This window comes from Suncus etruscus, chromosome X, assembly GCF_024139225.1.
Source record: "Suncus etruscus isolate mSunEtr1 chromosome X, mSunEtr1.pri.cur, whole genome shotgun sequence".
In the NCBI taxonomy this organism is placed as follows: Eukaryota; Metazoa; Chordata; class Mammalia; order Eulipotyphla; family Soricidae; genus Suncus; species Suncus etruscus.
In genome coordinates, this window is record NC_064868.1 from 54,171,199 (window position 1) to 54,181,520 (window position 10,322).

A 10,322-nucleotide genomic window follows, 5' to 3' on the forward strand; every position below is an offset into this window, starting at 1 on the left:
CTGTGGAGATTCAGAGTAGCCCATTTCCTTTCTCCCAGGATGACCTCACTATAACCCAACCTTAACCCCATGGCCTCAGACCCTACCCAATCCCATGGGGGGAGGAGTAGAAGAGGGGAAAGGGAAAAAGAACCTGGCCAGGTCCTGGAGCAAGCCCACCCAGGTTCTGGAAGAAGCCTGACCTGCTCAGTCTGCTCTCATCGGCCTTATCCCAGTGGAAGCTATTTGTCAAGATCATCCTCAAGATATTGGAGAAGAATAAAGATATTGAATTACAACTCAGATCTTATCGTTCTGATTTGTTTTTAAGACTTTGGGTGTGGGTGGTTTCTACTCTTGGCTGGCACTCTAACCTAAGAACACAGAAAGATAATATCTGAAAACATATGTACACACATGTTCATTGCAGTACTAGTTGCAATAGCCAAGATCTGGATTTGATATATTTGGAGGCCAACTGTAGTGCAGATGTACTAGTGAGACTTGCTTGGGATTTGCTCCTGGTGATGCTGGGGAATGAATATGAGTCTCCTTTATGCAAAGTATGTGCTCCAGCCCTTTGAACTGTTTTTCCAGGCAAAATATAATCAAGACATAGAAACAACCCAAGTGCCTAACAATAGATGGGTAGATAAAGACATAGTGAATGTGCACAATGGAATACTATAAAGCTATGGGAAAGCATTAAATTTTACTGTTTGCAGCAATTTTGATGGAATTAGGTTTCATGCTGAATGAAATGAGTCAGAATGTAAAATATTAAAAACCCGATGATCTATGTGGAGCCTAAAGAAACTAAGTAAGAGGGGCCGGAGTAGTGGCACAGTGGTAGGGGTGTCCCATATGGTCCCCCAGGCTTGGAGTGATTTCTGAGCACAGAGCCAGGTGTAACCCCTGAGCATCACTGAATGTGCCTTCCCCAAAAGAAACTAAGTAAGGGAATAGACAATCCCCAATGAAAAAAAACCCTGAAACAAGATAGTAGAACTGGGAACTATTGTGGGGAGGGGAGAGAGAATGGTGTAGGTGTCAGATGTAAGGACTCACTTGCTATAATCCAAAACTGGGAAAATAGGTCTGAAGCAGGATCATGATGAGAATTAATAAACACTTTGGAGCCTGCCAAACTGATCTCTATTGACCAGCTCAATCCACAAAGGGGGGTGAAGGGGAAGGGTTCAGTGACAGACAATAGTACCTATATATCTCAAGCTAATCCAGCCTAGATGGGCCATTTACAATGTAGAAAGGGGTTGGTGAGGAGGAAGGAAAGCATTGGGGAAAGCCTTTTGTTTTGGGTTAAATGGTGTAATCCAACAATGGGATCATTGGAAAATGGTAGAAGGATCTTGAAACACCGGTGGAGTACTGTTGCCATAATGTATGGAAAGTTAAAATCAAAAGGCCCGCTGAGCTCCTCCAAACAGAGGTCAATTTCTTGAAAAGTGAGGAATTTTGTAACCCCTTCCTCAACTTCCTGTCTATCTTACCTGGATGGGAGGGGGTCTGTGGTTGGTAACAAAGGTGTTGCTTCAGGGGAGAGGAAAGAAGACGAAGCAGAAGACGAAGCATAGAGACATGAGAGAGGTTGGGTGCAGAGATTCTGTTTAGCTTAGAAGCCATGTGAAATATGCACATGGCGGTTAGGGTCTTATTAATAAAACTTCATGCCTCCTAAAATCTGACTTCCTATGGATCATTTCCTTGCTGTTATCCTGAATCTACAGGTGCCAGGCCGACTCCATGAACCATTAAAGACTTTATATTTAATATTTAATACAACAAATGTCCCTGTTCAGACGCCAATATGTTGTTTCAAATATTAATTATCAGAGTCCTAGTTTCATGGAGTGGATGGATCATGCCTGCAGCTCCTCTGGCCTAGCGGGTCTGTAGGTATCAGGGTGACGATGAGGAAATGACCCACAGCCAGTCAGTAGATTTCAGGAGACATGACGCTTAATTATAAGGCCCTAGCCTTATAAGCTTATAAGCTGCTTCAGATAAGCAGCCTCTTCCCTGCTCCTGCATCTATCCTGTCTCTCCTCTCTCCATGCTGCCTCTTCCTTGCTGCACCTCTGTTGCTGAAACTTTCTTTTAACCCCTCCTCCAGGCAACACCTTAAATTACCAACCAGATCCCTCGCAGCTATGGGATGGTACCCCTCTCCAGTTGAGATAGCCAGGAAGTTGGGGGGAAAGGTAACATTTCATCCTTCCTTGATTAAAAAACAAAAGAGGAAAGGTTAACTTTTGTTTTCCTGACATCCGCCTTTGGCCAAAGGTGGGAACCTACTATTCCCCAAAGTATAAAGTCCAAGGTGAAAAATTAAAATATGGCCCGGAGAGATAACACAGCTGGTGTTTGCCTTGCAAGCAGCCGATCCAGGACCAAAGGTGGTTGGTTCGAATCCCGGTGTCCCATATGGTCCCCCGTGCCTGCCAGGAGCTATTTCTGAGCACACAGCCAGGAGTAACCCCTGAGCACCACCGGGTGTGACCCAAAAACCAAAAAAAAAAAAAAATTAAAATATCAGCCTTTTCCATAAATGAACTTTTCTGTAAAATACACCTGTTGTTTAAAAATTTAATGCTATTTAACCAAGCACTTTTATACTTGAACATCCTTAGCTCCTCTCATTAAACTTTCCTAAACAAAATTCAAGAACATTTATATAGAAAATACAGTTTGAAAACAATCTACTAAATTAAAATACACCATAAAACATTATGCAATTGAAAATATTAATTATGGAAAACTATAAAACACATTTAAACCAGCAAGATAATGATGCAATTAAGAGATAACCTGAAACAGTTCAAATGGAGGTTTTACAAATCAGCTTTTCAGTTGGCTTCGCTGTTTTCTCCCCTTTTTTCTTCTTCTTTCCCATCACCAAATTGTTCAGACATGGATAATCTGTGGGCTTCTCCCCAGGGTGTTCAGGTTTGCCAAGTGACTTCGGCTCTGTGAAACCCCTGGGCCCGCAGGCGGTCCCGGGCTGGAGCTGTGTGTGCCCACCCTCTTGTCGTCTGCTTGGAAGTTCCCCCACTGCTGCCACTGCCATCTGGGAGTTTAAAGCAAGATGGCCTTAACCTGAAAGTTCTTATTTCCAAGGCCTGAATTTATGTCAAGGGCTCAAGGTCGTCATCCGGATGTCAGTCCACCATCAGTAAAGTACCTTTTTCTGGGCCCGGAGAGATAGCACAGCGGTGTTTGCCTTGCAAGCAGCCGATCCAGGACCTAAGGTGGTTGGTTCGAATCCCGGTGTCCCATATGGTCCCCCGTGCCTGCCAGGAGCTATTTCTGAGCACACAGCCAGGAGTAACCTCTGAGCAAGGCCGGGTGTGGCTCAAAAACCAAAAAAAAGTACCTTTTTCTTGTCTTTTTCCAATCAGTGGCCTCTATAAGTCTCTGCAAATTGGGAGGCCTAGGTCCTTGGAAAAGGCACTTTTCATAGAAGAAAAGTCTGGTGGGTGCTAGGGCCTTTGGGGAGTTGCTCCAAGCATTCAGCAATCCCCTTTTCGAAACCGCCCACTCTGCCACCAGCAGGGGTCCCCGCCATTTTTAGATCAGACAACAGGAGGCCCAATATTTTGGGCTCTCCAGTCTCACTCCATCTGAAAAGAGCCAAGATTAACCACAAGATCAGGAATCTCACCATATCGCTGTGGTCTTTTTGGGTCCAGGGTTCAAATCCATGTTCAAGTGACAATATGTTGTTTTAAATATTAATTATAAGTCCTTAATGGAGTCAGCCTGGAGCCTGTAGGTTCAGGATAACAGGGAGGAAATGATCCACAGGCAGTCAGATTTCAGGAGGCACGAGGTTTTATTAATAAGGCCCTAACCGCATGTGCATATCTCACATGGCTGCTAAGCTAAACAGTGTCTTTGCACCCAACTTGTCTCTTATCTGCTGGTTCTTCTCATATGCTGCTTCTTCTGCACTGTCTTCTTTCCTCTACCCTGTAACAACCCCTTCGTTACCAACCACAGACCCCTCCCATCCAGGTAAGATAGACACAATGTTGTGGGAGGGGTTACAGTATTTTTCAAGCTTAGTAATCGTTTCAAACAGTAGTTACAAACATATATTTGGCCTAATAAGAAATCTCCATGCTCCACCCCAAAAAAACAAAAACAAAAACAAAGAAAACCCAAACAAACAAACAAACAAACAAAGAAACAAGGGGCCGGCGAGGTGGTGCTAGAGGTAAGGTGCCTGCCTTGCAAGCGCTAGCCAAGGAACAGACCGCGATCTCCCAGCGTCCCGCATGGTCCCCCCAAGCCAGGGACGATTTCTGAGCGTGTAGCCAGGAGTAACCCCTGAGCATCAAACGGGTGTGGCCCCCCCCAAAAAAAAACAAAAACAACAACAAAAAAGAAATAAGAATCTCCATGCTCCTGTGTTATATATATAGTTGAATGTTTACTTCCAGATGACAAAATTAGTACATACAAATATGGCCTTGATTAAATATCATTTTACCTGGAAAAATCAGCATCAAGAGCAACATAAAAATAACTTTGTAATTGTGAAAGTAAAGTTAGTCTTTTAAAAGATATTCTGTTGACTCAGATGAAAGTAGCTCTATGTAGGAACACCTGGCAAACTTGCTAATCTTTTAATTTATATCAGAATTGACATCCAAGGTCCACCTAAGAGTAAAAATTTCTAGATGTTAAAGTTAGATACCAGAGAAGCCTCTGGCTCATCTCCTCCTCTGTCTTTTAATTGGAAATTATCATTGAGAAGATTTGTTAGCCACACTAAAGGCCTGTGAATTATCTGTTGTGAAGAAACTTATAGATAAAACAGTATGTACTGATAAGCCTGTTGCTAACAAGAAAGTACAATTTTTTTTTGGTTTTTGGGCCACACCCGGTGGTGCTCAGGGGTTACTCCTGGGTGTCCGCTCAGAAATAGCTCCTGGCAGGCACCGGGGACCATATGGGATGCCGGGATTCGAACCAGCAACCTTAGGTCCTGGATAGGCTGCTTGCAAGGCATGCTGGTGTGCTATATCTCCGGCCCCGAAAGTACAATTTTTTTAACCTTGCAGGAAAGCAGATGTAGGCAGTCTCTCACATGTAAAATTTATGTTTAAATACACCCCTGTAGCATTCAATAAACAGACACACAACTATGATACACCACAACAACTGAATGTGTTTCTTTTCTTCGCTGAACTCTGCACCCACTTTCCTGGGGACCCAGAGAACTCCCTGAAGTTTCCCGACAAGGAGGCCATGGCAGTGGAGGAATTGGTGTAGTAACTGCAACCGTAAAATAATGACTGCAATGTTATTTTTTTAGGGGGACATACCCTATGGTGCTCAGGGATTACTCCTGCCTCTGTGCTCAGATATTCTTCTAATGAGACTCAGGTGACCATATGTGGTGTCAAGGTGTAAAGCAAGTGCCTTATCTGCTACACTATTTCTTGGTCTTGCAATACTACTATAAACTAGGATACTCCTGACTTTTTTTTAAAACAAATTGAAATAATGTGTGACAGATTTAAAAAAAAACATTTTTGGTGGGGCCCATCATTACCTGGCTGTGTTCAGGGATTACGCTTAGATCTGTGCTCTAGAATCACTCCTGGCAGTACTTGGGGTGCCAGGAATTAAATCCAAATTGGACACTTGCAAGGCAAGATCCCTGCCTGCTTTACTTTTGCTCTGGTCCTTTACTTTTGTCTTTGGCCCCAGAGAGTGCAGGATGTAAGGCAATTGCCTTGAACATAGCTGACCAGGGTTTGACTCCTGATGCCACATATATAAAATAAAATAAAGTAAAATAAAATAAAAAGCCAGATAGAGAGCCTGGAGTAATAGTACAGCAAATAGAGCACTTGTGTTGCATGCAGTGGACCTGGTTTCAATTCTCTGCACTCCATATGGTCATTATAAGCTATGCCAGGAGTGACCATTGGGCACAGATCCAGAATAAGTCCTGAGCACAGCTAGGTGTGACTCTACTTCTATTTTCCCCCAAAAAATGACTTCTTGAAGGGAACCTATTTAGATCCAGATAGAAGTGAATCAACATTCTGGAAGTAGGATTGAGCCAGCTCTCATCTGTTCACTTGCTTTTTCACTCCTTCCATCACTCACTGTAGCAAGTCAGCCCCTGAAGAGGTTGACTGATGGAGGGATGGAGGAAGAGGTCTTTCCCTTCCAGCTCGGAGCACGCGTCTGCCACCCTGTCTAGCCAAAGGTTCTGAGGTGAAACGGTGGGTAAACAGCTCGCAGACAGTCAGCTCGTGGAAATATTTGCTTTATTCAGTGGACAAGACTGAAGTCCAAAGACTCAGCTTCAGTTCCAGCCAAAAAACCCTGGCCTTCCACAGACCCTTGTTTTTATTCCTCAGAATCAGGTACCACCCAATGGTGGGATCAGATACCACCCAATGGTGGAAGCAGAATCAGGTACTACCCTAGGGTGGGGGCAGAATGCCAGGTCACACCCTAGGGTAGGGCACAATCACCAATCAGTTTAGGGTGAGTAACATAGTAATCCCCTAAAATATTTACATACACAACAACTCACTACTCAATTGTTGCAGGACCTGGACAGATAATATACTAGGTAGGGCACTTGCCTTGCACACAGCCAACCTAGATTTGATTCCTGGCATTCCATATGGTTCACATAGCCTACTAGGAGTGATTCCTGTGGTCCACATAGCCTACTAGGAGTGATTCCTGAGGGAAAAGCAATGAGTAATCCCTGAGACCTGCCCGGTGTGAAAAAAATCAATGTATTGTATCATTACTTGTTCACTCAAGATCCATCTACTTAGACCCTACTTTGTTGGTGGACCCTATTCTAGGTGCTGGGGATATAGCTGTGTATGAAGGGGACAATAATCCTTGGAGCTACTGTTCTAGTGTAAGAGTAGACAGAAGATGGCTTACAGTCAAACTCAACCCACTCCTTAGATTAGCATACTTTCCAACTAAGCATTATTTTCTCAGGGCTGACAAGAAAGTTGTATTAGAACACAGTCATCCTTGATCAGTGACATTGATTATGGCTCTTTAATACAACAACAGAGCTGAGGAGTTGCAATAGAGACACCATTAACCCACAAAGCCTAACTATTTTCTGAGTTTCTGTGTTGCTGAGTATCAAAGTTTTTTTTCAATTAAAATTTTTATTTTATTTTTAATATATAAAATATTTATTTAAGCACCATGATTACAAGCATGATTGTAGTATAAACAGAATACCTTGCCCCTCACCAGTGCAACATTTCCACCACCAATGCTTCCCTCCTCCCCCACTCCTGCCTGTATTCAAGACAGGCATTATACTTCTCTAATTCTTTGACATTGTCATGCTAGTTGTTAGTGTAGTTATTTCTGTAACAGCATTAACCACTCTTTGTAGTGAGCTTCCAATTGTGAGCTTGTTCTTCCGGCCCTTCCAGCCCTTAACTCTATTGTCTCTGGGCCTTATTACAATAATGTCTTAAATTTTTCTTAAAACCCACAGATGAGTGAGACTATTCTGTGTCTATCTCTCTCCCTCTGATTTATTTCATTCAGCATAATAGATTCCATGTACATCATGTACAGGAAAATTTCATGACTTCATCTCTCCTGATGGCTGCATAATATTCCATTGTGTATATGTTTTTTTATTTATTTAAGCACCATGATTACAAACATGATTAAAGTTAGATTACAGTCACAAACAGAACATTCCCCTTCACCAGTGTAACATTCCCCCTTCCTATCCCCTGCCTTTATTCAAGTTCAGTAAACTGTTTTTCTTAAAGGATAAGTGTTAAAAAAATACAGTAGTAAAGGTCTGACAGTGACAATCACCCTTGTTTGCATAGGCCCAGAAAAATATGGGAAAAACAGGGAAAAATCCTTGGCCTGATTATAAGAAGGCCTCATCCCAGAAGTTTATTGGCATAAGACCGACTCTGGGCTCCAGGCATACCAGTCTGTCCAACCTGAGTCATTCTTTGTGGTCCTGGTGAAACTTTTTCACACTTTAGCTTTTGTTGGTATCAGGTTCCTATATTTAAAGATTCTGGATTCTATGCATTTCTTTCATCGAAGTCAGGCTGATGTGGAGCATCCTCTAGTTTCAGCACACCATTAGATGTGGAGCGATCTGCCCTGCAAGCAGATTGTTGCTGAGTCATCTGGATTTTGAGAGCATTCTTTGAAGTAAGTCAATGCCAGAGCAGTGGTAGGTCTTCCATGGTAGAGGTGTACATCCTGTTAATGCTATAGAAAATTGTGGTTGTTTCTGTAGATGGTATCCATTATTCAGGGGTGTATGGGCAATGCCCATTATTCTGAGGCCTAAGCCAAATCATTATGCCAATGTTGAGGGTATTAGGCCTAATTACATTACCAAATTTATGTTCCCATCTCTATTAGATAAGAACTTGTTTTCATGTGTATTATTTTCCCATTTTAATGTGTCTATGCAAAAGAGAAACAATGCCACAAGATATTATTGGTGCATCTGGGAGCTGATGGATCAAGTCCAACATTCCCCGTAACTTGGTTCAAACATGAATTCTACAGAGAGACACTCTTCTATCAGTATTGCTTATAAAACAGATCTCAAAGGGGAAAAAGCAAACAATCAAATAAAAAACCCAGTGGGCAAAATTGTCACTATATAAGAGGATTAATCTGCTTCATAAAGAGCGAAGAGCGCATGGAGCCATGTCAACCCCGTGTTGCATGCTGCAGCTTCCAACTCCCTGAGAGGTGTTTGCATCCTAATTGCTCTAAGTCAGAAGTTCACCAGTCCCTCCCCGCCCCCTGCAGGAATGGGGAAACCTGGGGTTTCCTTTTAACTGTTCTTTGACGGAACCCACTTGCTGGGACCCTGAGCAGGTGGCCAGGGGTAACCCTGGGGACAGGGAGAATGGAGAGAGAAGGCTGTGGGGGGCAGCTGAGGCTGCATCTTCCCCTAACCTTGGTCAAAAAGCCTACTGTATGGAGCCATGTCGTCCTCGTGTTGCCTGCTGAAGCTTCTGGCTCCCCGAGAGACGTTTGCTTCCTAATTGCTGAAAGCTGGAAGTTCACCAGTCCCCTCTCTGCCTTCTGCAGGAACAGGGAAGCCTGGGGTCTCCTTTAAACTGCTCCTTGCCAGAACCCATTTGCTGGGACCCTAATCAGGAGGCCAGGGGTAACCCTTGGAACGGGGAGGAAGTAGAGAGAAGGCTGTGGGAGGCAGCCAAGGCTGCATCTTCCCCTAAGCTTGGCCAAAAAGCCTACTGTATGGAGCCCCATGTTACCTGCTGAAGCTTCCGACTCCCCCCAAAACATTACTGTGAAAGATATGCAATCCACCTTGGCCAAAACATAAATCACTAGAAAAATGGTTAAATGTGGGGTAATAGGAGATGGGAGTGAGGGAGTAAAGGAATAAAATAAGCTTCTGGGCAGTATTCTGAATATGAAAAACAGATTAAACACAACGATATCCAAATATTTGTCTACACGTTCCGCGCAGGGGCACCATTGTGTATATGTACCACAATTTCTTTAGCTATTCATCTGTTGAAGGGCGTCTTAATTGTTTCCAGAGTTTGTCTATTGTAAATAGTACTGCAATGAAGTGAGGAAGGTATTTTTGAATTGTATTTTTTGTGTTCCTAGGGTATACCCCTAGGAGTGGTATAGCTGGATCATATGGGAGCTGAGCTCAATGTCCAGGTTTTTGAGGAATATTCATATTGTTTTCCATAAAGGTTGGACTAGACAGCATTCCCGCCAGCAGTGAATGAGAGTTCCTTTCTCTCCACATCCCCGCCAGCACTGATAGTTCTTGGTCATTGTGATGTGTGCCAGTCTCTGTGGTGTGAGATGGTACCACATTGTTGTTTTGATTTGAAGCTCGCTGTTGATTAGTGATATGGAGCATTTTCATGTGTCTTTTGGCTATTTGATGAAGTGTCTGTTCATTTCTTCTCCCCACTTTTTGATGGGGCTATATGTTTTTTTCTTATTAAGTTCTGTCAGTTCCTTTTATATTTTTGATATTAGCCCCTTGTCTGATGGGTATTGGGGTAAATAGTTTCTCCCATTCTGTGGGTGGCTTTTGGGTACACAGCAATATCTCACTCCCATATCAACTGTATAACCAAAGTCCATGGGACTAGACTGATAGCACAGTGGGGAGGGCATTTGCCTTGCATGTGGCTGATTCAGGTTTGATCCCTGGCATTTCATACAGTCCCTAGAGCCTTCCAGGAGTAATTTTTGAGTGCAGAGCTAGGAGTAATCCCTGACACTCAGGTGTGCCCCCCAAATAACCAAAGCCCAGACCCTAT